Source organism: Ascidiella aspersa, chromosome 4 (genome assembly GCF_963924565.1).
Source record: "Ascidiella aspersa chromosome 4, kaAscAspe10.2, whole genome shotgun sequence".
NCBI lineage: Eukaryota > Metazoa > Chordata > Ascidiacea > Phlebobranchia > Ascidiidae > Ascidiella > Ascidiella aspersa.
In genome coordinates, this window is record NC_139450.1 from 24,872,160 (window position 1) to 24,888,933 (window position 16,774).

General features: G+C 39.0%; 54 non-coding genes and 36 pseudogenes across 54 annotated transcripts; all 90 read right to left on the reverse strand.

Moving 5' to 3' along the window:
- Position 1: 1 nt before the first annotated feature.
- On the reverse strand, positions 2 to 120 carry LOC146156506 (5S ribosomal RNA; annotated as a pseudogene).
- Positions 121 to 185: 65 nt separating this feature from the next.
- LOC146156507 (5S ribosomal RNA) lies at positions 186 to 304 on the reverse strand. The gene has a single exon (XR_014497385.1). It is a non-coding gene; the product is annotated as a 5S ribosomal RNA (ribosomal RNA).
- A 74-nt stretch (positions 305 to 378) lies between these two features.
- Positions 379 to 497, reverse strand: LOC146156508 (5S ribosomal RNA; annotated as a pseudogene).
- Positions 498 to 571: 74 nt separating this feature from the next.
- LOC146156509 (5S ribosomal RNA) lies at positions 572 to 690 on the reverse strand. The gene has a single exon (XR_014497720.1). It is a non-coding gene; the product is annotated as a 5S ribosomal RNA (ribosomal RNA).
- A 63-nt stretch (positions 691 to 753) lies between these two features.
- On the reverse strand, positions 754 to 872 carry LOC146156510 (5S ribosomal RNA). Its single transcript, XR_014495542.1, has one exon. It is a non-coding gene; the product is annotated as a 5S ribosomal RNA (ribosomal RNA).
- Positions 873 to 936: 64 nt separating this feature from the next.
- Positions 937 to 1,055, reverse strand: LOC146156511 (5S ribosomal RNA). The gene has a single exon (XR_014495746.1). It is a non-coding gene; the product is annotated as a 5S ribosomal RNA (ribosomal RNA).
- Positions 1,056 to 1,119: 64 nt separating this feature from the next.
- Positions 1,120 to 1,238, reverse strand: LOC146156512 (5S ribosomal RNA; annotated as a pseudogene).
- Positions 1,239 to 1,303: 65 nt separating this feature from the next.
- Positions 1,304 to 1,422, reverse strand: LOC146156513 (5S ribosomal RNA). The gene has a single exon (XR_014498311.1). It is a non-coding gene; the product is annotated as a 5S ribosomal RNA (ribosomal RNA).
- A 65-nt stretch (positions 1,423 to 1,487) lies between these two features.
- On the reverse strand, positions 1,488 to 1,606 carry LOC146156514 (5S ribosomal RNA). Its single transcript, XR_014495367.1, has one exon. It is a non-coding gene; the product is annotated as a 5S ribosomal RNA (ribosomal RNA).
- Positions 1,607 to 1,680: 74 nt separating this feature from the next.
- On the reverse strand, positions 1,681 to 1,799 carry LOC146156515 (5S ribosomal RNA). Its single transcript, XR_014495770.1, has one exon. It is a non-coding gene; the product is annotated as a 5S ribosomal RNA (ribosomal RNA).
- Positions 1,800 to 1,862: 63 nt separating this feature from the next.
- Positions 1,863 to 1,981, reverse strand: LOC146156516 (5S ribosomal RNA; annotated as a pseudogene).
- A 65-nt stretch (positions 1,982 to 2,046) lies between these two features.
- Positions 2,047 to 2,165, reverse strand: LOC146156517 (5S ribosomal RNA). Its single transcript, XR_014498312.1, has one exon. It is a non-coding gene; the product is annotated as a 5S ribosomal RNA (ribosomal RNA).
- A 65-nt stretch (positions 2,166 to 2,230) lies between these two features.
- LOC146156518 (5S ribosomal RNA) lies at positions 2,231 to 2,349 on the reverse strand. Its single transcript, XR_014495368.1, has one exon. It is a non-coding gene; the product is annotated as a 5S ribosomal RNA (ribosomal RNA).
- A 64-nt stretch (positions 2,350 to 2,413) lies between these two features.
- On the reverse strand, positions 2,414 to 2,532 carry LOC146156519 (5S ribosomal RNA). Its single transcript, XR_014495559.1, has one exon. It is a non-coding gene; the product is annotated as a 5S ribosomal RNA (ribosomal RNA).
- A 74-nt stretch (positions 2,533 to 2,606) lies between these two features.
- Positions 2,607 to 2,725, reverse strand: LOC146156520 (5S ribosomal RNA). The gene has a single exon (XR_014497918.1). It is a non-coding gene; the product is annotated as a 5S ribosomal RNA (ribosomal RNA).
- Positions 2,726 to 2,789: 64 nt separating this feature from the next.
- On the reverse strand, positions 2,790 to 2,907 carry LOC146156521 (5S ribosomal RNA). The gene has a single exon (XR_014498180.1). It is a non-coding gene; the product is annotated as a 5S ribosomal RNA (ribosomal RNA).
- A 64-nt stretch (positions 2,908 to 2,971) lies between these two features.
- Positions 2,972 to 3,090, reverse strand: LOC146156522 (5S ribosomal RNA; annotated as a pseudogene).
- Positions 3,091 to 3,155: 65 nt separating this feature from the next.
- On the reverse strand, positions 3,156 to 3,274 carry LOC146156523 (5S ribosomal RNA). The gene has a single exon (XR_014497386.1). It is a non-coding gene; the product is annotated as a 5S ribosomal RNA (ribosomal RNA).
- Positions 3,275 to 3,348: 74 nt separating this feature from the next.
- LOC146156524 (5S ribosomal RNA) lies at positions 3,349 to 3,467 on the reverse strand (annotated as a pseudogene).
- A 74-nt stretch (positions 3,468 to 3,541) lies between these two features.
- LOC146156525 (5S ribosomal RNA) lies at positions 3,542 to 3,660 on the reverse strand. The gene has a single exon (XR_014497721.1). It is a non-coding gene; the product is annotated as a 5S ribosomal RNA (ribosomal RNA).
- Positions 3,661 to 3,723: 63 nt separating this feature from the next.
- On the reverse strand, positions 3,724 to 3,842 carry LOC146156526 (5S ribosomal RNA). The gene has a single exon (XR_014495933.1). It is a non-coding gene; the product is annotated as a 5S ribosomal RNA (ribosomal RNA).
- Positions 3,843 to 3,906: 64 nt separating this feature from the next.
- On the reverse strand, positions 3,907 to 4,025 carry LOC146156527 (5S ribosomal RNA). The gene has a single exon (XR_014495747.1). It is a non-coding gene; the product is annotated as a 5S ribosomal RNA (ribosomal RNA).
- Positions 4,026 to 4,089: 64 nt separating this feature from the next.
- On the reverse strand, positions 4,090 to 4,208 carry LOC146156528 (5S ribosomal RNA; annotated as a pseudogene).
- A 65-nt stretch (positions 4,209 to 4,273) lies between these two features.
- LOC146156529 (5S ribosomal RNA) lies at positions 4,274 to 4,392 on the reverse strand. Its single transcript, XR_014498313.1, has one exon. It is a non-coding gene; the product is annotated as a 5S ribosomal RNA (ribosomal RNA).
- Positions 4,393 to 4,457: 65 nt separating this feature from the next.
- LOC146156530 (5S ribosomal RNA) lies at positions 4,458 to 4,576 on the reverse strand. Its single transcript, XR_014495369.1, has one exon. It is a non-coding gene; the product is annotated as a 5S ribosomal RNA (ribosomal RNA).
- Positions 4,577 to 4,640: 64 nt separating this feature from the next.
- LOC146156531 (5S ribosomal RNA) lies at positions 4,641 to 4,759 on the reverse strand. The gene has a single exon (XR_014498432.1). It is a non-coding gene; the product is annotated as a 5S ribosomal RNA (ribosomal RNA).
- A 74-nt stretch (positions 4,760 to 4,833) lies between these two features.
- LOC146156532 (5S ribosomal RNA) lies at positions 4,834 to 4,952 on the reverse strand (annotated as a pseudogene).
- Positions 4,953 to 5,017: 65 nt separating this feature from the next.
- Positions 5,018 to 5,136, reverse strand: LOC146156533 (5S ribosomal RNA). The gene has a single exon (XR_014496743.1). It is a non-coding gene; the product is annotated as a 5S ribosomal RNA (ribosomal RNA).
- Positions 5,137 to 5,199: 63 nt separating this feature from the next.
- Positions 5,200 to 5,318, reverse strand: LOC146156534 (5S ribosomal RNA). The gene has a single exon (XR_014496611.1). It is a non-coding gene; the product is annotated as a 5S ribosomal RNA (ribosomal RNA).
- A 168-nt stretch (positions 5,319 to 5,486) lies between these two features.
- LOC146156535 (5S ribosomal RNA) lies at positions 5,487 to 5,605 on the reverse strand. Its single transcript, XR_014496944.1, has one exon. It is a non-coding gene; the product is annotated as a 5S ribosomal RNA (ribosomal RNA).
- Positions 5,606 to 5,669: 64 nt separating this feature from the next.
- LOC146156536 (5S ribosomal RNA) lies at positions 5,670 to 5,787 on the reverse strand (annotated as a pseudogene).
- Positions 5,788 to 5,850: 63 nt separating this feature from the next.
- LOC146156537 (5S ribosomal RNA) lies at positions 5,851 to 5,969 on the reverse strand. Its single transcript, XR_014495370.1, has one exon. It is a non-coding gene; the product is annotated as a 5S ribosomal RNA (ribosomal RNA).
- A 64-nt stretch (positions 5,970 to 6,033) lies between these two features.
- Positions 6,034 to 6,151, reverse strand: LOC146156538 (5S ribosomal RNA; annotated as a pseudogene).
- A 63-nt stretch (positions 6,152 to 6,214) lies between these two features.
- LOC146156539 (5S ribosomal RNA) lies at positions 6,215 to 6,333 on the reverse strand. Its single transcript, XR_014496492.1, has one exon. It is a non-coding gene; the product is annotated as a 5S ribosomal RNA (ribosomal RNA).
- Positions 6,334 to 6,406: 73 nt separating this feature from the next.
- On the reverse strand, positions 6,407 to 6,525 carry LOC146156540 (5S ribosomal RNA; annotated as a pseudogene).
- Positions 6,526 to 6,589: 64 nt separating this feature from the next.
- LOC146156541 (5S ribosomal RNA) lies at positions 6,590 to 6,708 on the reverse strand. Its single transcript, XR_014495372.1, has one exon. It is a non-coding gene; the product is annotated as a 5S ribosomal RNA (ribosomal RNA).
- Positions 6,709 to 6,772: 64 nt separating this feature from the next.
- On the reverse strand, positions 6,773 to 6,891 carry LOC146156542 (5S ribosomal RNA). Its single transcript, XR_014496335.1, has one exon. It is a non-coding gene; the product is annotated as a 5S ribosomal RNA (ribosomal RNA).
- A 65-nt stretch (positions 6,892 to 6,956) lies between these two features.
- On the reverse strand, positions 6,957 to 7,075 carry LOC146156543 (5S ribosomal RNA; annotated as a pseudogene).
- A 74-nt stretch (positions 7,076 to 7,149) lies between these two features.
- Positions 7,150 to 7,268, reverse strand: LOC146156544 (5S ribosomal RNA; annotated as a pseudogene).
- A 74-nt stretch (positions 7,269 to 7,342) lies between these two features.
- LOC146156545 (5S ribosomal RNA) lies at positions 7,343 to 7,461 on the reverse strand (annotated as a pseudogene).
- Positions 7,462 to 7,525: 64 nt separating this feature from the next.
- On the reverse strand, positions 7,526 to 7,644 carry LOC146156546 (5S ribosomal RNA). The gene has a single exon (XR_014496929.1). It is a non-coding gene; the product is annotated as a 5S ribosomal RNA (ribosomal RNA).
- A 64-nt stretch (positions 7,645 to 7,708) lies between these two features.
- Positions 7,709 to 7,827, reverse strand: LOC146156547 (5S ribosomal RNA). Its single transcript, XR_014496336.1, has one exon. It is a non-coding gene; the product is annotated as a 5S ribosomal RNA (ribosomal RNA).
- A 65-nt stretch (positions 7,828 to 7,892) lies between these two features.
- Positions 7,893 to 8,001, reverse strand: LOC146156548 (5S ribosomal RNA; annotated as a pseudogene).
- Positions 8,002 to 8,066: 65 nt separating this feature from the next.
- On the reverse strand, positions 8,067 to 8,185 carry LOC146156549 (5S ribosomal RNA). Its single transcript, XR_014495373.1, has one exon. It is a non-coding gene; the product is annotated as a 5S ribosomal RNA (ribosomal RNA).
- A 64-nt stretch (positions 8,186 to 8,249) lies between these two features.
- LOC146156550 (5S ribosomal RNA) lies at positions 8,250 to 8,368 on the reverse strand. Its single transcript, XR_014497735.1, has one exon. It is a non-coding gene; the product is annotated as a 5S ribosomal RNA (ribosomal RNA).
- Positions 8,369 to 8,441: 73 nt separating this feature from the next.
- LOC146156551 (5S ribosomal RNA) lies at positions 8,442 to 8,560 on the reverse strand (annotated as a pseudogene).
- A 65-nt stretch (positions 8,561 to 8,625) lies between these two features.
- LOC146156552 (5S ribosomal RNA) lies at positions 8,626 to 8,744 on the reverse strand. Its single transcript, XR_014495374.1, has one exon. It is a non-coding gene; the product is annotated as a 5S ribosomal RNA (ribosomal RNA).
- Positions 8,745 to 8,808: 64 nt separating this feature from the next.
- LOC146156553 (5S ribosomal RNA) lies at positions 8,809 to 8,927 on the reverse strand (annotated as a pseudogene).
- Positions 8,928 to 9,001: 74 nt separating this feature from the next.
- On the reverse strand, positions 9,002 to 9,120 carry LOC146156554 (5S ribosomal RNA; annotated as a pseudogene).
- Positions 9,121 to 9,184: 64 nt separating this feature from the next.
- LOC146156555 (5S ribosomal RNA) lies at positions 9,185 to 9,303 on the reverse strand. The gene has a single exon (XR_014497322.1). It is a non-coding gene; the product is annotated as a 5S ribosomal RNA (ribosomal RNA).
- Positions 9,304 to 9,367: 64 nt separating this feature from the next.
- LOC146156556 (5S ribosomal RNA) lies at positions 9,368 to 9,486 on the reverse strand. Its single transcript, XR_014495375.1, has one exon. It is a non-coding gene; the product is annotated as a 5S ribosomal RNA (ribosomal RNA).
- A 74-nt stretch (positions 9,487 to 9,560) lies between these two features.
- LOC146156557 (5S ribosomal RNA) lies at positions 9,561 to 9,679 on the reverse strand (annotated as a pseudogene).
- Positions 9,680 to 9,743: 64 nt separating this feature from the next.
- LOC146156558 (5S ribosomal RNA) lies at positions 9,744 to 9,862 on the reverse strand. The gene has a single exon (XR_014495561.1). It is a non-coding gene; the product is annotated as a 5S ribosomal RNA (ribosomal RNA).
- Positions 9,863 to 9,926: 64 nt separating this feature from the next.
- Positions 9,927 to 10,045, reverse strand: LOC146156559 (5S ribosomal RNA; annotated as a pseudogene).
- A 64-nt stretch (positions 10,046 to 10,109) lies between these two features.
- LOC146156560 (5S ribosomal RNA) lies at positions 10,110 to 10,228 on the reverse strand (annotated as a pseudogene).
- Positions 10,229 to 10,293: 65 nt separating this feature from the next.
- Positions 10,294 to 10,412, reverse strand: LOC146156561 (5S ribosomal RNA). Its single transcript, XR_014496338.1, has one exon. It is a non-coding gene; the product is annotated as a 5S ribosomal RNA (ribosomal RNA).
- Positions 10,413 to 10,477: 65 nt separating this feature from the next.
- Positions 10,478 to 10,596, reverse strand: LOC146156562 (5S ribosomal RNA). The gene has a single exon (XR_014497323.1). It is a non-coding gene; the product is annotated as a 5S ribosomal RNA (ribosomal RNA).
- A 64-nt stretch (positions 10,597 to 10,660) lies between these two features.
- Positions 10,661 to 10,779, reverse strand: LOC146156563 (5S ribosomal RNA). The gene has a single exon (XR_014495376.1). It is a non-coding gene; the product is annotated as a 5S ribosomal RNA (ribosomal RNA).
- A 74-nt stretch (positions 10,780 to 10,853) lies between these two features.
- On the reverse strand, positions 10,854 to 10,972 carry LOC146156564 (5S ribosomal RNA; annotated as a pseudogene).
- Positions 10,973 to 11,036: 64 nt separating this feature from the next.
- LOC146156565 (5S ribosomal RNA) lies at positions 11,037 to 11,155 on the reverse strand. The gene has a single exon (XR_014495562.1). It is a non-coding gene; the product is annotated as a 5S ribosomal RNA (ribosomal RNA).
- A 64-nt stretch (positions 11,156 to 11,219) lies between these two features.
- Positions 11,220 to 11,338, reverse strand: LOC146156566 (5S ribosomal RNA; annotated as a pseudogene).
- Positions 11,339 to 11,403: 65 nt separating this feature from the next.
- Positions 11,404 to 11,522, reverse strand: LOC146156567 (5S ribosomal RNA). Its single transcript, XR_014495377.1, has one exon. It is a non-coding gene; the product is annotated as a 5S ribosomal RNA (ribosomal RNA).
- Positions 11,523 to 11,586: 64 nt separating this feature from the next.
- LOC146156568 (5S ribosomal RNA) lies at positions 11,587 to 11,705 on the reverse strand (annotated as a pseudogene).
- Positions 11,706 to 11,779: 74 nt separating this feature from the next.
- On the reverse strand, positions 11,780 to 11,898 carry LOC146156569 (5S ribosomal RNA; annotated as a pseudogene).
- Positions 11,899 to 11,962: 64 nt separating this feature from the next.
- On the reverse strand, positions 11,963 to 12,081 carry LOC146156570 (5S ribosomal RNA). The gene has a single exon (XR_014495781.1). It is a non-coding gene; the product is annotated as a 5S ribosomal RNA (ribosomal RNA).
- A 74-nt stretch (positions 12,082 to 12,155) lies between these two features.
- LOC146156571 (5S ribosomal RNA) lies at positions 12,156 to 12,274 on the reverse strand. Its single transcript, XR_014495378.1, has one exon. It is a non-coding gene; the product is annotated as a 5S ribosomal RNA (ribosomal RNA).
- A 64-nt stretch (positions 12,275 to 12,338) lies between these two features.
- On the reverse strand, positions 12,339 to 12,457 carry LOC146156572 (5S ribosomal RNA; annotated as a pseudogene).
- A 74-nt stretch (positions 12,458 to 12,531) lies between these two features.
- Positions 12,532 to 12,650, reverse strand: LOC146156573 (5S ribosomal RNA; annotated as a pseudogene).
- A 64-nt stretch (positions 12,651 to 12,714) lies between these two features.
- On the reverse strand, positions 12,715 to 12,833 carry LOC146156574 (5S ribosomal RNA). The gene has a single exon (XR_014497324.1). It is a non-coding gene; the product is annotated as a 5S ribosomal RNA (ribosomal RNA).
- Positions 12,834 to 12,897: 64 nt separating this feature from the next.
- LOC146156575 (5S ribosomal RNA) lies at positions 12,898 to 13,016 on the reverse strand. Its single transcript, XR_014495379.1, has one exon. It is a non-coding gene; the product is annotated as a 5S ribosomal RNA (ribosomal RNA).
- A 74-nt stretch (positions 13,017 to 13,090) lies between these two features.
- Positions 13,091 to 13,209, reverse strand: LOC146156576 (5S ribosomal RNA; annotated as a pseudogene).
- A 64-nt stretch (positions 13,210 to 13,273) lies between these two features.
- Positions 13,274 to 13,392, reverse strand: LOC146156577 (5S ribosomal RNA). The gene has a single exon (XR_014495563.1). It is a non-coding gene; the product is annotated as a 5S ribosomal RNA (ribosomal RNA).
- A 64-nt stretch (positions 13,393 to 13,456) lies between these two features.
- On the reverse strand, positions 13,457 to 13,575 carry LOC146156578 (5S ribosomal RNA; annotated as a pseudogene).
- Positions 13,576 to 13,640: 65 nt separating this feature from the next.
- LOC146156579 (5S ribosomal RNA) lies at positions 13,641 to 13,759 on the reverse strand. Its single transcript, XR_014495380.1, has one exon. It is a non-coding gene; the product is annotated as a 5S ribosomal RNA (ribosomal RNA).
- A 64-nt stretch (positions 13,760 to 13,823) lies between these two features.
- Positions 13,824 to 13,942, reverse strand: LOC146156580 (5S ribosomal RNA; annotated as a pseudogene).
- Positions 13,943 to 14,016: 74 nt separating this feature from the next.
- LOC146156581 (5S ribosomal RNA) lies at positions 14,017 to 14,135 on the reverse strand (annotated as a pseudogene).
- Positions 14,136 to 14,199: 64 nt separating this feature from the next.
- On the reverse strand, positions 14,200 to 14,318 carry LOC146156582 (5S ribosomal RNA). Its single transcript, XR_014495792.1, has one exon. It is a non-coding gene; the product is annotated as a 5S ribosomal RNA (ribosomal RNA).
- A 74-nt stretch (positions 14,319 to 14,392) lies between these two features.
- On the reverse strand, positions 14,393 to 14,511 carry LOC146156583 (5S ribosomal RNA; annotated as a pseudogene).
- Positions 14,512 to 14,585: 74 nt separating this feature from the next.
- Positions 14,586 to 14,704, reverse strand: LOC146156584 (5S ribosomal RNA). Its single transcript, XR_014497919.1, has one exon. It is a non-coding gene; the product is annotated as a 5S ribosomal RNA (ribosomal RNA).
- A 64-nt stretch (positions 14,705 to 14,768) lies between these two features.
- LOC146156585 (5S ribosomal RNA) lies at positions 14,769 to 14,887 on the reverse strand. The gene has a single exon (XR_014495381.1). It is a non-coding gene; the product is annotated as a 5S ribosomal RNA (ribosomal RNA).
- Positions 14,888 to 14,951: 64 nt separating this feature from the next.
- LOC146156586 (5S ribosomal RNA) lies at positions 14,952 to 15,070 on the reverse strand (annotated as a pseudogene).
- A 65-nt stretch (positions 15,071 to 15,135) lies between these two features.
- LOC146156587 (5S ribosomal RNA) lies at positions 15,136 to 15,254 on the reverse strand. The gene has a single exon (XR_014496339.1). It is a non-coding gene; the product is annotated as a 5S ribosomal RNA (ribosomal RNA).
- A 65-nt stretch (positions 15,255 to 15,319) lies between these two features.
- LOC146156588 (5S ribosomal RNA) lies at positions 15,320 to 15,438 on the reverse strand. Its single transcript, XR_014496886.1, has one exon. It is a non-coding gene; the product is annotated as a 5S ribosomal RNA (ribosomal RNA).
- A 64-nt stretch (positions 15,439 to 15,502) lies between these two features.
- LOC146156589 (5S ribosomal RNA) lies at positions 15,503 to 15,621 on the reverse strand. Its single transcript, XR_014497757.1, has one exon. It is a non-coding gene; the product is annotated as a 5S ribosomal RNA (ribosomal RNA).
- Positions 15,622 to 15,685: 64 nt separating this feature from the next.
- LOC146156590 (5S ribosomal RNA) lies at positions 15,686 to 15,804 on the reverse strand (annotated as a pseudogene).
- A 65-nt stretch (positions 15,805 to 15,869) lies between these two features.
- LOC146156591 (5S ribosomal RNA) lies at positions 15,870 to 15,988 on the reverse strand (annotated as a pseudogene).
- A 65-nt stretch (positions 15,989 to 16,053) lies between these two features.
- Positions 16,054 to 16,172, reverse strand: LOC146156592 (5S ribosomal RNA). Its single transcript, XR_014496744.1, has one exon. It is a non-coding gene; the product is annotated as a 5S ribosomal RNA (ribosomal RNA).
- A 63-nt stretch (positions 16,173 to 16,235) lies between these two features.
- LOC146156593 (5S ribosomal RNA) lies at positions 16,236 to 16,354 on the reverse strand. Its single transcript, XR_014496097.1, has one exon. It is a non-coding gene; the product is annotated as a 5S ribosomal RNA (ribosomal RNA).
- Positions 16,355 to 16,419: 65 nt separating this feature from the next.
- Positions 16,420 to 16,528, reverse strand: LOC146156594 (5S ribosomal RNA; annotated as a pseudogene).
- Positions 16,529 to 16,593: 65 nt separating this feature from the next.
- Positions 16,594 to 16,712, reverse strand: LOC146156595 (5S ribosomal RNA). The gene has a single exon (XR_014495383.1). It is a non-coding gene; the product is annotated as a 5S ribosomal RNA (ribosomal RNA).
- Positions 16,713 to 16,774: the final 62 nt, after the last annotated feature.

Here is a 16,774-nt window from a genome sequence, read left to right on the forward strand (position 1 = left end):
GTGCCTACGACAATTGGTATTCCTAGGCGGTCACCCATCCAAGTACTAACCAATCCCGACGTTGCTTAACTTCCCAGATCGGACGAGATCGGGTGCATTCAACCTGATATGGTCGTAGCCAGTATTGGTCAACATTTTTTGGTCTAATCTATTTAAAAATGTAAAAACTTAAATAAATCATATTTTGCCTACGACAATTGGTATTCCTAGGCGGTCACCCATCCAAGTACTAACCAATCCCGACGTTGCTTAACTTCCGAGATCGGACGAGATCGGGTGCATTCAACCTGGTTTGGTCGTAAACAGTATTGGTCAACATTTTTTGGTCTAAAATCTTTAAAAATGTTAACATTTAAATATATTTTAAAAATCATATTTTGCCTATGACAATTGGTCTTGCTAGGCGGTCACCCATCCAAGTACTAACCAATCCCGACGTTGCTTAACTTCCGAGATCGGACGAGATCGGGTGCATTTAACCTGGTATGGTCGTAGACAGTATTGGTCAACATTTTTTGGTCTAAAATCTTCAAAAATGTTAACATTTAAATATATTTTATAAATCATATTTTGCCTATGACAATTGGAATTCCTATGCGGTCACCCATCCAAGTACTAACCAATCCCGACGTTGCTTAACTTCCGAGATCGGACGAGATCGGGTGCATTCAACCTGGTATGGTCGTAGACAGTATTGGTCTACATTTATGGTCTAATCTATTTAAAAATGTAAAAACTTAAATAAATCATATTTGCCTACGACAATTGGTATTCCTAGGCGGTCACCCATCCAAGTACTAACCAATCCCGACGTTGCTTAACTTCCGAGATCGGACGAGATCGGGTGCATTCAACCTGGTATGGTCGTAAGCAGTATTTCTCAACATTTTACGTCTAATCTATTTAAAAAAGTAAAAACTTAAATAAATCATATTTTGCCTACGACAATTGGTATTCCTAGGTGGTCACCCATCCAAGTACTAACCATTCCCGAAGTTGCTTAACTTCCGAGATCGGACGAGATCGGGTGCATTCAACCTGGTATGGTCGTAGACAGTATTGGTCAACATTTATGGTCTAATCTATTTAAAAATGTAAAAACTTAAACAAATCATATTGTGCCTACGACAATTGGTATTCCTTGGCGGTCACCCATCCAAGTACTAACCAATCCCGACGTTGCTTAACTTCCGAGATCGGACGAGATGGGGTGCATTCAACCTGGTATGGTCGTAGCCAGTATTGGTCAACATTTTTAGGTCTAATCTATTTAAAAATGTAAAAACTTAAATAAATCATATTTTGCCTACGACAATTGGTATTCCTAGGCGGTCACCCATCCAAGTACTAACCAATCCCGACGTTGCTTAACTTCCGAGATCGGACGAGATCGGGTGCATTCAACCTGGTATGTTCGTAGCCAGTATTGGTCAACATTTTTTGGTCTAATCTATTTAAAAATGTAAAAACTTAAATAAATCATATTTTGCCTACGACAATTGGTATTCCTAGGCGGTCACCCATCCAAGTACTAACCAATCCCGACGTTGCTTAACTTCCGAGATCGGACGAGATCGGGTGCATTCAACCTGGTATGGTCGTAGACAGTATTGGTCAACATTTTTTGGTCTAAAATCTTCAAAAATGTTAACATTTAAATATATTTTATAAATCATATTTTGCCTACGACAATTGGTATTCCTAGGTGGTCACCCATCCAAGTACTAACCAATCCCGACGTTGCTTAACTTCCGAGATCGGACGAGATCGGGTGCATTCAACCTGGTATGGTCGTAGACAGTATTGGTCTACATTTATGGTCTAATCTATTTAAAAATGTAAAAACTTAAATAAATCATATTTGCCTACGACAATTGGTATTCCTAGGCGGTCACCCATCCAAGTACTAACCAATCCCGACGTTGCTTAACTTCCGAGATCGGACGAGATGGGGTGCATTCAACCTGGTATGGTCGTAGCCAGTATTGGTCAACATTTTTAGGTCTAATCTGTTTAAAAATGTAAAAACTTAAATAAATCATATTTTGCCTACGACAATTGGTATTCCTAGGCGGTCACCCATCCAAGTACTAACCAATCCCGACGTTGCTTAACTTCCGAGATCGGACGAGATCGGGTGCATTCAACCTGGTATGTTCGTAGCCAGTATTGGTCAACATTTTTTGGTCTAATCTATTTAAAAATGTAAAAACTTAAATAAATCATATTTTGCCTACGACAATTGGTATTCCTAGGCGGTCACCCATCCAAGTACTAACCAATCCCGACGTTGCTTAACTTCCGAGATCGGACGAGATCGGGTGCATTCAACCTGGTATGGTCGTAGACAGTATTGGTCAACATTTATGGTCTAATCTATTTAAAAATGTAAAAACTTAAATAAATGATATTATGCCTACGACAATTGGTATTCCTAGGCGGTCACCCATCCAAGTACTAACCAATCCCGATGTTGCTTAACTTCCGAGATCGGACGAGATCGGGTGCATTCAACCTGGTATGGTCGTAGACAGTATTGGTCTACATTTTTTGGTCTAAAATCTTCAAAAATGTTAACATTTAAATATATTTTATAAATCATATTTTGCCTATGACAATTGGAATTCCTATGCGGTCACCCATCCAAGTACTAACCAATCCCGACGTTGCTTAACTTCCGAGATCGGACGAGATCGGGTGCATTCAACCTGGTATGGTCGTAAGCAGTATTTCTCAACATTTTACGTCTAATCTATTTAAAAAAGTAAAAACTTAAATAAATCATATTTTGCCTACGACAATTGGTATTCCTAGGCGGTCACCCATCCAAGTACTAACAATCCCGACGTTGCTTAACTTCCGAGATCGGACGAGATCGGGTGCATTCAACCTGGTATGGTCGTAGACAGTATTGGTCAACATTTATGGTCTAATCTTTTTAAATATGTAAAAACTTAAATAAATCATATTGTGCCTACGACAATTGGTATTCCTAGGCGGTCACCCATCCAAGTACTAACCAATCCCGACGTTGCTTAACTTCCCAGATCGGACGAGATCGGGTGCATTCAACCTGATATGGTCGTAGCCAGTATTGGTCAACATTTTTTGGTCTAATCTATTTAAAAATGTAAAAACTTAAATAAATCATATTTTGCCTACGACAATTGGTATTCCTAGGCGGTCACCCATCCAAGTACTAACCAATCCCGACGTTGCTTAACTTCCGAGATCGGACGAGATCGGGTGCATTCAACCTGGTTTGGTCGTAAACAGTATTGGTCAACATTTTTTGGTCTAAAATCTTTAAAAATGTTAACATTTGAATATATTTTAAAAATCATATTTTGCCTATGACAATTGGTCTTGCTAGGCGGTCACCCATCCAAGTACTAACCAATCCCGACGTTGCTTAACTTCCGAGATCGGACGAGATCGGGTGCATTCAACCTGGTATGGTCGTAGACAGTATTGGTCAACATTTTTTGGTCTAAAATCTTCAAAAATGTTAACATTTAAATATATTTTATAAATCATATTTTGCCTATGACAATTGGAATTCCTATGCGGTCACCCATCCAAGTACTAACCAATCCCGACGTTGCTTAACTTCCGAGATCGGACGAGATCGGGTGCATTCAACCTGGTATGGTCGTAGACAGTATTGGTCTACATTTATGGTCTAATCTATTTAAAAATGTAAAAACTTAAATAAATCATATTTGCCTACGACAATTGGTATTCCTAGGCGGTCACCCATCCAAGTACTAACCAATCCCGACGTTGCTTAACTTCCGAGATCGGACGAGATCGGGTGCATTCAACCTGGTATGGTCGTATGCAGTATTTCTCAACATTTTACGTCTAATCTATATAAAAAAGTAAAAACTTAAATAAATCATATTTTGCCTACGACAATTGGTATTCCTAGGTGGTCACCCATCCAAGTACTAACCATTCCCGAAGTTGCTTAACTTCCGAGATCGGACGAGATCGGGTGCATTCAACCTGGTATGGTCGTAGACAGTATTGGTCAACATTTATGGTCTAATCTATTTAAAAATGTAAAAACTTAAACAAATCATATTGTGCCTACGACAATTGGTATTCCTTGGCGGTCACCCATCCAAGTACTAACCAATCCCGACGTTGCTTAACTTCCGAGATCGGACGAGATGGGGTGCATTCAACCTGGTATGGTCGTAGCCAGTATTGGTCAACATTTTTAGGTCTAATCTATTTAAAAATGTAAAAACTTAAATAAATCATATTTTGCCTACGACAATTGGTATTCCTAGGCGGTCACCCATCCAAGTACTAACCAATCCCGACGTTGCTTAACTTCCGAGATCGGACGAGATCGGGTGCATTCAACCTGGTATGTTCGTAGCCAGTATTGGTCAACATTTTTTGGTCTAATCTATTTAAAAATGTAAAAACTTAAATAAATCATATTTTGCCTACGACAATTGGTATTCCTAGGCGGTCACCCATCCAAGTACTAACCAATCCCGACGTTGCTTAACTTCCGAGATCGGACGAGATCGGGTGCATTCAACCTGGTATGGTCGTAGACAGTATTGGTCAACATTTATGGTCTAATCTATTTAAAAATGTAAAAACTTAAATAAATGATATTATGCCTACGACAATTGATATTCCTAGGCGGTCACCCATCCAAGTACTAACCAATCCCGACGTTGCTTAACTTACGAGATCGGACGAGATCGGGTGCATTCAACCTGGTATGGTCGTAGACAGTATTGGTCAAAATTTTTTGGTCTAAAATCTTTAAAAATGTTAACATTTAAATATATTTGAAAAATCATATTTTGCCTATGACAATTGGAATTGCTAGGCGGTCACCCATCCAAGTACTAACCAATCCCGACGTTGCTTAACTTCCGAGATCGGACGAGATCGGGTGCATTCAACCTGGTATGGTCGCAGCCAGTATTGTTCAACATTTTTTGGTCTAATCTATTTAAAAATGTAAAAACTTAAATAAATCATATTTTGCCTACGACAATTGGTATTCCTAGGCGGTCACCCATCCAAGTACTAACCAATCCCGACGTTGCTTAACTTCCGAGATCGGACGAGATCGGATGCATTCAACCTGGTATGGTCGTAAGCAGTATTTCTCAACATTTTATGTCTATTCTATTTTAAAAATAAAAACTTAAATAAATCATATTTTGCCTACGACAATTGGTATTCCTAGGCGGTCACCCATCCAAGTACTAACCAATCCCGACGTTGTTTAACTTCCGAGATCGGAGGAGATCGGGTGCATTCAACCTGGTATGGTCGTAGACAGTATTGGTCAACATTTATGGTCTAATCAATTAAAAAATGTAAAAACTTAAATAAATCATATTGTGCCTACGACAATTGGTATTCCTAGGTATGGTCGTAGCCAGTATTGGTCAACATTTTTTGGTCTAATCTATTTAAAAATGTAAAAACTTAAATAAATCTTATTTTGCCTACGACAATTGATATTCCTAGGCGGTCACCCATCCAAGTACTAACCAATTCCGACGTTGCTTAACTTCCGAGATCGGACGAGATCGGGTGCATTCAACCTGGTATGGTCGTAGACAGTAATCGTCAACATTTATGATCTAATCTATTTAAAAATGTAAAAACTTAAATAAATCATATTGTGCCTACGACAATTGGATTCCTAGGCGGTCACCCATCCAAGTACTAACCAATCCCGACGTTTCTTAACTTCCGAGATCGGACGAGATCGTGTGCATTCAACCTGGTATGGTCGTGGACAGTATTGGTCAACATTTATGGTCTAATCTATTTAAAAATGTAAAACTTAAATAAATCATATTGTGCCTACGACAATTGGTATTCCTAGGCGGTCACCCATCCAAGTACTAACCAATCCCGACGTTGCTTAACTTCCGAGATCGGACGAGATCGGGTGCATTCAACCTGGTATGGTCGTAGACAGTAATCGTCAACATTTATGGTCTAATCTATTTAAAAATGTAAAAACTTAAATAAATCATAATGTGCCTACGACAATTGGATTCCTAGGCGGTCACCCATCCAAGTACTAACCAATCCCGACGTTTCTTAACTTCCGAGATCGGACGAGATCGTGTGCATTCAACCTGGTATGGTCGTGGACAGTATTGGTCAACATTTATGGTCTAATCTATTTAAAAATGTAAAACTTAAATAAATCATATTGTGCCTACGACAATTGGTATTCCTAGGCGGTCACCCATCCAAGTACTAACCAATCCCAACGTTGCTTAACTTCCGAGATCGGACGAGATCGGGTGCATTCAAACTGGTATGGTCGTAGACATTGTTGGTAAACATTTTTTGGTCTAAAATCTTTAAAATGCTAACATTTAAATATATTTTAAAAATAATATTTTGCCTATGACAATTGGTATTGCTAGGCGGTCACCCATCCAAGTACTAACCAATCCCGACGTTGCTTAACTTCCGAGATCGGACGAGATCGGGTGCATTCAACCTGGTATGGTCGTAAGCAGTATTTCTCAACATTTTACGTCTAATCTATTTAAAAAAATAAAAACTTAAATAAATCATATTTTGCCTACGACAATTGGTATTCCTAGGCGGTCACCCATCCAAGTACTAACCAATCCCGACGTTGCTTAACTTCCGAGATCGGACGAGATCGGGTGCATTCAACCTGGTATGGTCGTAGACAGTATTGGTCAACATGTATGGTCTAATCTATTTAAATATGTAAAAACTTAAATAAATCATATTGTGCCTACGACAATTGGTATTCCTAGGCGGTCACCCATCCAAGTACTAACCAATCCCGACGTTGCTTAACTTCCGAGATCGGACGAGATCGGGTGCATTCAACCTGGTATGGTCGTAGCCAGTATTGGTCAACATTTTTTGGTCTAATCTATTTAAAAATGTAAAAACTTAAATAAATCATATTTTGCCTACGACAATTGGTATTCCTAGGCGGTCACCCATCCAAGTACTCACCAATCCCGACGTTACTTAACTTCCTAGATCGGACGAGATCGGGTGCATTCAACCTGGTATGGTCGTAGACAGTATTGGTCAACATTTTTTGGTCTAAAATCTTCAAAAATGTTAACATTTAAATATATTTTATAAATCATATTTTGCCTATGACATTTGGAATTCCTATGCGGTCACCCATCCAAGTACTAACCAATCCCGACGTTGCTTAACTTCCGAGATCGGACGATATCGGGTGCATTCAACCTGGTATGGTCGTAGACAGTATTGGTCAACATTTTTTGGTCTAAAATCTTCAAAAATGTTAACATTTAGATATATTTTATAAATCATATTTTGCCTATGACAATTGGAATTCCTATGCGGTCACCCATCCAAGTACTAACCAATCCCGACGTTGCTTAACTTCCGAGATCGGACGAGATCGGGTGCATTGAACCTAGTATGGTCGTAGAAAGTATTTCTCAACATTTTACGTCTAATCTATTTAAAAAAGTAAAAACTTAAATAAATCATATTTTGCCTACGACAATTGGTATTCCTAGGCGGTCACCCATCCAAGTACTAACCAATCCCGACGTTGCTTAACTTCCGAGATCGGACGAGATCGGTTGCATTCAACCTGGTATGGTCGTAGACAGTATTGGTCAATATTTATGGTCTAATCTATTTAAAAATGTAAAAACTTAAATAAATCATATTGTGCCTACGACAATTGGTATTCCTAGGCGGTCACCCATCCAAGTACTAACCAATCCCGACGTTGCTTAACTTCCGAGATCGGACGAGATCGGGTGCATTCAACCTGGTATGGTCGTAGCCAGTATTGGTCAACATTTTTTGGTCTAATCTATTTAAAAATGTAAAAACTTAAATAAATCATATTTTGCCTACGACAATTGGTATTCCTAGGCGGTCACCCATCCAAGTACTAACCAATCCCGACGTTGCTTAACTTCCGAGATCGGGTGCATTCAATCTGGTATGTTCGTAGCCAGTATTGGTCAACATTTTTTGGTCTAATCTATTTAAAAATGTAAAAACTTAAATAAATCATATTTTGCCTACGACAATTGGTATTCCTAGGCGGTCACCCATCCAAGTACTAACCAATCCCGACGTTGCTTAACTTCCGAGATCGGACGAGATCGGGTGCATTCAACCTGGTATGGTCGTAGACAGTATTCGTCAACATTTATGGTCTAATCTATTTAAAAATGTAAAAACTTAAATAAATGATATTATGCCTAAGACAATTGGTATTCCTAGGCGGTCACCCATCCAAGTACTAACCAATCCCGACGTTGCTTAACTTCCGAGATCGGACGAGATCGGGTGCATTCAACCTGGTATGGTCGTAGACAGTATTGGTCAACATTTTTTGGTCTAAAATCTTTAAAAATGTTAACATTTAAATATATTTTAAAAATCATATTTTGCTATGAGAATTGGTATTCCTAGGCGGTCACCCATCCAAGTACTAACCAATCCCGACGTTGCTTAACTTCCGAGATCGGACGAGATCGGGTGCATTCAATCTGGTATGTTCGTAGCCAGTATTGGTCAACATTTTTTGGTCTAATCTATTTAAAAATGTAAAAACTTAAATAAATCATATTTTGCCTACGACAATTGGTATTCCTAGGCGGTCACCCATCCAAGTACTAACCAATCCCGACGTTGCTTAACTTCCGAGATCGGACGAGATCGGGTGCATTCAACCTGGTATGGTCGTAGACAGTATTCGTCAACATTTATGGTCTAATCTATTTAAAAATGTAAAAACTTAAATAAATGATATTAAGCCTACGACAATTGGTATTCCTAGGCGGTCACCCATCCAATGACTAACCAATCCCGACGTTGCTTAACTTCCGAGATCGGACGAGATCGGGTGCATTCAACCTGGTATGGTCGTAGACAGTATTGGTCAACATTTTTTGGTCTAAAATCTTAAAAAATGTTAACATTTAAATATATTTTAAAAATCATATTTTGCCTATGACAATTGGTATTGCTAGGCGGTCACCCATCCAAGTACTAACCAATCCCGACGTTGCTTAACTTCCGTGATCGGACGAGATCGGGTGCATTCAACCTGATATGGTCATAAGCAGTATTTCTCAAAATTTTACGTCTAATCTATTTAAAAAAGTAAAAACTTAAATAAATCATAATTTGCCTACGACAATTGGTATTCCTAGGCGGTCACCCATCCAAGTACTAACCAATCCCGACGTTGCTTAACTTCCGAGATCGGACGAGATCGGGTGCATTCAACCTGGTATGGTTGTAGACAGTATTCGACAACATTTATGGTCTAATCTGTTTAAAAATGTAAAAACTTAAATAAATGATATTATGCCTACGACAATTGGTATTCCTAGGCGGTCACCCATCCAAGTACTAACCAATCCCGACGTTGCTTAACTTCCGAGATCGGACGAGATCGGGTGCATTCAACCTGGTATGGTCGTAGACAGTATTGGTCAACATTTTATGGTCTAAAATCTTTAAAAATGTTAACATTTAAATATATTTTAAAAATCATATTTTGCCTATGACAATTGGTATTGCTAGGCGGTCACCCATCCAAGTACTAACCAATCCCGACGTTGCTTAACTTCCGAGATCGGACGAGATCGGGTGCATTCAACCTGGTATGGTCGTAGCCAGTATTTCTCAACATTTTACGTCTAATCTATTTAAAAATGTAAAAACTTAAATAAATCATATTTTGCCTACGACAATTGGTATTCCTAGGCGGTCACCCATCAAAGTACTAACCAATCCCGACGTTGCTTAACTTCCGAGATCGGACGAGATCGGGTGCATTCAACCTGGTATGGTCGTAAGCAGTATTTCTCAACATTTTACGTCTAATCTATTTAAAAAAGTAAAAACTTAAATAAATCATATTTTGCCTACGACAATTGGTATTGCTAGGCGGTCACCCATCCAAGTACTAACCAATCCCGACGTTGCTTAACTTCCGAGATCGGACGAGATCGGGTGCATTCAATCTGGTATGGTCGTAGACAGTATTGGTCAACATTTATGGTCTAATCTATTTAAAAATGTAAAAACTTAAACAAATCATATTGTGCCTCCGACAATTGGTATTCCTAGGCGGTCACCCATCCAAGTACTAACCAATCCCGACGTTGCTTAACTTCCGAGATCGGACGAGATGGGGTGCATTCAACCTGGTATGGTCGTATGCAGTATTGGTCAACATTTTTAGGTCTAATCTATTTAAAAATGTAAAAACTTAAATAAATCATATTTTGCCTACGACAATTGGTATTCCTAGGCGGTCACCCATCCAAGTACTAACCAATCCCGACGTTGCTTAACTTCCGAGATCGGACGAGATCGGGTGCATTCAACCTGGTATGGTCGTAGCCAGTATTGCTCAACATTTTTTGGTCTAATCGATCTAAAAATGTAAAAACTTAAATAAATCATATTTTGCCTACGACAATTGGTATTCCTAGGCGGTCACCCATCCAAGTACTAACCAATCCCGACGTTGCTTAACTTCCGAGATCGGACGAGATCGGGTGCATTCAACCTGGTATGGTTGTAGACAGTATTCGACAACATTTATGGTCTAATCTGTTTAAAAATGTAAAAACTTAAATAAATGATATTATGCCTACGACAATTGGTATTCCTAGGCGGTCACCCATCCAAGTACTAACCAATCCCGACGTTGCTTAACTTCCGAGATCGGACGAGATCGGGTGCATTCAACCTGGTATGGTCGTAGACAGTATTGGTCAACATTTTATGGTCTAAAATCTTTAAAAATGTTAACATTTAAATATATTTTAAAAATCATATTTTGCCTATGACAATTGGTATTGCTAGGCGGTCACCCATCCAAGTACTAACCAATCCCGACGTTGCTTAACTTCCGAGATCGGACGAGATCGGGTGCATTCAACCTGGTATGGTCGTAGCCAGTATTTCTCAACATTTTACGTCTAATCTATTTAAAAATGTAAAAACTTAAATAAATCATATTTTGCCTACGACAATTGGTATTCCTAGGCGGTCACCCATCAAAGTACTAACCAATCCCGACGTTGCTTAACTTCCGAGATCGGACGAGATCGGGTGCATTCAACCTGGTATGGTCGTAAGCAGTATTTCTCAACATTTTACGTCTAATCTATTTAAAAAAGTAAAAACTTAAATAAATCATATTTTGCCTACGACAATTGGTATTGCTAGGCGGTCACCCATCCAAGTACTAACCAATCCCGACGTTGCTTAACTTCCGAGATCGGACGAGATCGGGTGCATTCAATCTGGTATGTTCGTAGCCAGTATTGGTCAACATTTTTTGGTCTAATCTATTTAAAAATGTAAAAACTTAAATAAATCATATTTTGCCTACGACAATTGGTATTCCTAGGCGGTCACCCATCCAAGTACTAACCAATCCCGACGTTGCTTAACTTCCGAGATCGGACGAGATCGGGTGCATTCAACCTGGTATGGTCGTAGACAGTATTCGTCAACATTTATGGTCTAATCTTTTTAAAAATGTAAAAACTTAAATAAATGATATTATGCCTACGACAATTGGTATTCCTAGGCGGTCACCCATCCACTGACTAACCAATCCCGACGTTGCTTAACTTCCGAGATCGGACGAGATCGGGTGCATTCAACTTGGTATGGTCGTAGACAGTATTGGTCAACATTTTTTGGTCTAAAATCTTTAAAAATGTTAACATTTAAATATATTTTAAAAATCATATTTTGCCTATGACAATTGGTATTGCTAGGCGGTCACCCATCCAAGTACTAACCAATCCCGACGTTGCTTAACTTCCAAGATCGGACGAGATCGGGTGCATTCAACCTGGTATGGTTGTAGACAGTATTCGACAACATTTATGGTCTAATCTGTTTAAAAATGTAAAAACTTAAATAAATGATATTATGCCTACGACAATTGGTATTCCTAGGTGGTCACCCATCCAAGTACTAACCAATCCCGACGTTGCTTAACTTCCGAGATCGGACGAGATCGGGTGCATTCAACCTGGTATGGTCGTAGACAGTATTGGTCAACATTTTATGGTCTAAAATCTTTAAAAATGTTAACATTTAAATATATTTTAAAAATCATATTTTGCCTACGACAATTGGTATTCCTAGGCGGTCACCCATCCAAGTACTAACCAATCCCGACGTTGCTTAACTTCCGAGATCGGACGAGATCGGGTGCATTCAACCTGGTATGGTCGTAGACAGTATTCGTCAACATTTATGGTCTAATCTATTTAAAAATGTAAAAACTTAAATAAATGATATTAAGCCTACGACAATTGGTATTCCTAGGCGGTCACCCATCCAATGACTAACCAATCCCGACGTTGCTTAACTTCCGAGATCGGACGAGATCGGGTGCATTCAACCTGGTATGGTCGTAGACAGTATTGGTCAACATTTTTTGGTCTAAAATCTTAAAAAATGTTAACATTTAAATATATTTTAAAAATCATATTTTGCCTATGACAATTGGTATTGCTAGGCGGTCACCCATCCAAGTACTAACCAATCCCGACGTTGCTTAACTTCCGTGATCGGACGAGATCGGGTGCATTCAACCTGATATGGTCATAAGCAGTATTTCTCAAAATTTTACGTCTAATCTATTTAAAAAAGTAAAAACTTAAATAAATCATAATTTGCCTACGACAATTGGTATTCCTAGGCGGTCACCCATCCAAGTACTAACCAATCCCGACGTTGCTTAACTTCCGAGATCGGACGAGATCGGGTGCATTCAACCTGGTATGGTTGTAGACAGTATTCGACAACATTTATGGTCTAATCTGTTTAAAAATGTAAAAACTTAAATAAATGATATTATGCCTACGACAATTGGTATTCCTAGGCGGTCACCCATCCAAGTACTAACCAATCCCGACGTTGCTTAACTTCCGAGATCGGACGAGATCGGGTGCATTCAACCTGGTATGGTCGTAGACAGTATTGGTCAACATTTTATGGTCTAAAATCTTTAAAAATGTTAACATTTAAATATATTTTAAAAATCATATTTTGCCTATGACAATTGGTATTGCTAGGCGGTCACCCATCCAAGTACTAACCAATCCCGACGTTGCTTAACTTCCGAGATCGGACGAGATCGGGTGCATTCAACCTGGTATGGTCGTAGCCAGTATTTCTCAACATTTTACGTCTAATCTATTTAAAAATGTAAAAACTTAAATAAATCATATTTTGCCTACGACAATTGGTATTCCTAGGCGGTCACCCATCAAAGTACTAACCAATCCCGACGTTGCTTAACTTCCGAGATCGGACGAGATCGGGTGCATTCAACCTGGTATGGTCGTAAGCAGTATTTCTCAACATTTTACGTCTAATCTATTTAAAAAAGTAAAAACTTAAATAAATCATATTTTGCCTACGACAATTGGTATTGCTAGGCGGTCACCCATCCAAGTACTAACCAATCCCGACGTTGCTTAACTTCCGAGATCGGACGAGATCGGGTGCATTCAATCTGGTATGTTCGTAGCCAGTATTGGTCAACATTTTTTGGTCTAATCTATTTAAAAATGTAAAAACTTAAATAAATCATATTTTGCCTACGACAATTGGTATTCCTAGGCGGTCACCCATCCAAGTACTAACCAATCCCGACGTTGCTTAACTTCCGAGATCGGACGAGATCGGGTGCATTCAACCTGGTATGGTCGTAGACAGTATTCGTCAACATTTATGGTCTAATCTTTTTAAAAATGTAAAAACTTAAATAAATGATATTATGCCTACGACAATTGGTATTCCTAGGCGGTCACCCATCCACTGACTAACCAATCCCGACGTTGCTTAACTTCCGAGATCGGACGAGATCGGGTGCATTCAACTTGGTATGGTCGTAGACAGTATTGGTCAACATTTTTTGGTCTAAAATCTTTAAAAATGTTAACATTTAAATATATTTTAAAAATCATATTTTGCCTATGACAATTGGTATTGCTAGGCGGTCACCCATCCAAGTACTAACCAATCCCGACGTTGCTTAACTTCCAAGATCGGACGAGATCGGGTGCATTCAACCTGGTATGGTTGTAGACAGTATTCGACAACATTTATGGTCTAATCTGTTTAAAAATGTAAAAACTTAAATAAATGATATTATGCCTACGACAATTGGTATTCCTAGGTGGTCACCCATCCAAGTACTAACCAATCCCGACGTTGCTTAACTTCCGAGATCGGACGAGATCGGGTGCATTCAACCTGGTATGGTCGTAGACAGTATTGGTCAACATTTTATGGTCTAAAATCTTTAAAAATGTTAACATTTAAATATATTTTAAAAATCATATTTTGCCTATGACAATTGGTATTCCTAGGCGGTCACCCATCCAAGTAGCAACCAATCCCGATGTTGCTTAACTTCCGAGATCGGACGAGATCGTGTGCATTCAACCTGGTTTGGTCGTAGACAGTATTGGTCAACATTTTTTGGTCTAAAATCTTCAAAAATGTTAACATTTAAATATATTTTATAAATCATATTTTGCCTATGACAATTGGAATTCCTATGCGGTCACCCATCCAAGTACTAACCAATCCCGACGTTGCTTAACTTCCGAGATCGGACGAGATCGGGTGCATTCAACCTGGTATGGTCGTAAGCAGTATTTCTCAACATTTTACGTCTAATCTATTTAAAAAAGTAAAAACTTAAATAAATCATATTTTGCCTACGACAATTGGTATTCCTAGGCGGTCACCCATCCAAGTACTAACCAATCCCGACGTTGCTTAACTTCCGAGATCGGACGAGATCGGGTGCATTCAACCTGGTATGGTCGTAGACAGTATTGGTCAACATTTATGGTCTAATCTATTTAAAAATGTAAAAACTTAAACAAATCATATTGTGCCTCCGACAATTGGTATTCCTAGGCGGTCACCCATCCAAGTACTAACCAATCCCGACGTTGCTTAACTTCCGAGATCGGACGAGATGGGGTGCATTCAACCTGGTATGGTCGTATGCAGTATTGGTCAACATTTTTAGGTCTAATCTATTTAAAAATGTAAAAACTTAAATAAATCATATTTTGCCTACGACAATTGGTATTCCTAGGCGGTCACCCATCCAAGTACTAACCAATCCCGACGTTGCTTAACTTCCGAGATCGGACGAGATCGGGTGCATTCAACCTGGTATGGTCGTAGCCAGTATTGCTCAACATTTTTTGGTCTAATCGATCTAAAAATGTAAAAACTTAAATAAATCATATTTTGCCTACGACAATTGGTATTCCTAGGCGGTCACCCATCCAAGTACTAAGCAATCCCGACGTTGCTTAACTTCCGAGATCGGACGAGATCGGGTGCATTCAACCTGGTATGGTCGTAAGCAGTATTTCTCAACATTTTACGTCTAATCTATTTAAAAAAGTAAAAACTTAAATAAATCATATTTTGCCTACGACAATTGGTATTCCTAGGCGGTCACCCATCCAAGTACTAACCAATCCCGACGTTGCTTAACTTCCGAGATCGGACGAGATCGGGTGCATTCAACCTGGTATGGTAGTAGACAGTATTGGTCAACATTTATGGTCTAATCTATTTAAAAATGTAAAAACTTAAAAAAATCATATTTTGCCTACGACAATTGGTATTCCTAGGCGGTCACCCATCCAAGTACTAAGCAATCCCGACGTTGCTTAACTTCCGAGATCGGACGAGATCGGGTGCATTCAACCTGGTATGTTCGTAGCCAGTATTGGTCAACATTTTTTGGTCTAATCTATTTAAAAATGTAAAAACTTAAATAAATCATATTTTGCCTATGACAATTGGTATTGCTAGGCGGTCACCCATCCAAGTACTAACCAATCCCGACGTTGCTTAACTTCCGAGATCGGACGAGATCGGGTGCATTCAACCTGGTATGGTCGCAGCCAGTATTGGTCAACATTTTATGGTCTAATCTATTTAAAAATGTAAAAACTTAAATAAATCATATTTTGCCTACGACAATTGGTATTCCTAGGCGGTCACCCATCCAAGTACTAACCAATCCCGACGTTGCTTAACTTCCGAGATCGGACGAGATCGGATGCATTCAACCTGGTATGGTCGTAAGCAGTATTTCTCAACATTTTATGTCTATTCTATTTTAAAAATAAAAACTTAAATAAATCGTATTTTGCCTACGACAATTGGTATTCCTAGGCGGTCACCCATCCAAGTACTAACCAATCCCGACGTTGCTTAACTTCCGAGATCGGAGGAGATCGGGTGCATTCAACCTGGTATGGTCGTAGACAGTATTGGTCAACATTTTTTGGTCTAATCTATTTAAAAATGTAAAAACTTAAATAAATCATATTTTGCCTACGACAATTGGTATTCCTAGGCGGTCACCCATCCAAGTACTAACCAATCCCGACGTTGCTTAACTTCCGAGATCGGGTGCATTCAATCTGGTATGTTCGTAGCCAGTATTGGTCAACATTTTTTGGTCTAATCTATTTAAAAATGTAAAAACTTAAATAAATCATATTTTGCCTACGACAATTGGTATTCCTAGGCGGTCACCCATCCAAGTACTAACCAATCCCGACGTTGCTTAACTTCCGAGATCGGACGAGATCGGGTGCATTCAACCTGGTATGGTCGTAGACAGTATTCGTCAACATTTATGGTCTAATCTATTTAAAAATGTAAAAACTTAAATAAATGATAT